Source organism: Suncus etruscus, chromosome 13, assembly GCF_024139225.1.
Source record: "Suncus etruscus isolate mSunEtr1 chromosome 13, mSunEtr1.pri.cur, whole genome shotgun sequence".
Classification (NCBI taxonomy): domain Eukaryota; kingdom Metazoa; phylum Chordata; class Mammalia; order Eulipotyphla; family Soricidae; genus Suncus; species Suncus etruscus.
Genome location: NC_064860.1, coordinates 34193298 through 34194591, shown reverse-complemented (window position 1 = coordinate 34194591; position 1294 = coordinate 34193298).

Genomic DNA, 1294 nt, shown 5'->3' with positions numbered 1-1294 from the left:
AAAAGAAGTGAAGGATTTAAAAGACAAAGTAACAAGCCTTACAAGCAGAAACACAGAGATGGAGAAGCACATCGAAGAACTCGAAGGAAAACTGCAATCAAAAAATGATCAAGAAACCAACAAAGAAATAAAAGGCAAAGCACTGGAAGGAAAAATCCAATATCTAATGAATAAAGACAAAAGAAACAATCTAAGAATTGTAGGTATACCAGAAGGGGAGGAAATAGGGAAGGGGGAAGAACAGGTAGTCAGGGAGATAATAACAGAGAACTTTCCCACCCTCTGGAAAGACAATTCAGGACAAATCCAGGAAGTCAAGAGAGTCCCTAATAAAATAGACCCTAATAAACCCACACCAAGACACATAATAATCCAAATGGCAAAAAACAAAGAGAAAGAGGAACTCCTGAAAGCAATAAGGGAGAAAAAAAACCTCAAGTACAAAGGAAAAGACATAAGAATCAAACCAGATCTCCCATTTGAAATAATTCAAGCAAGAAGACAGTGGAATGACATATTTAAACGACTGAATGAAAGAAATTTCCAACCCAGGGTCCAATACCCAGCAAAACTATCATTCATATGGGAGGGCAGACTAAAAACATTCTCAAATATGAACGAACTTGAACTATTTGTGCAAACTAAGCCGATACTAAGCGATTTACTCAGAGACGAATTACACAATCCAAACCCCCGATTGTAACAACAACCACCCCACACAATACAACTGCACAACAGTCCTCTCTATCAATAATTTCCCTAAATGTAAACGGACTAAACTCTCCAATTAAAAGACACATAGTAGAGAACTGGGTTAGGAAAAATAAACCGGACTTCTGCTGTCTACAAGAAACACACCTACAGTTACAGGATAAGCACAGGCTTAGAATAAAAGGATGGAAAGTAATCATCCAGGCCAATGGAAAACAAAAAAGAGCAGGGACAGCAATTCTTATATCAGATCAAATTGTATTCAACCTCAAGAAAGTGATCAGAGACAAAGAGGGTCACTACTTACTGATCAGGGGAACATTAGATCAAGAAACACTAACCCTGGTCAATATATATGCACCTAATCTAGAGTCAGCAAAATATGTGAGGCAACTACTGGCAAACCTGGAGAAACACATGAAGGGAAATGTGATAATAGTAGGGGACCTGAATACTCCACTATCACCACTGGACAGATCCACCAAACAGAAAAATAGCAAAGAAATAAGAGCTCTAAATGAAAAATTAGAAGATTTAGGTCTGATAGACTTATATAGAGCCCTCCATCCCCAGAAAGCAGAAT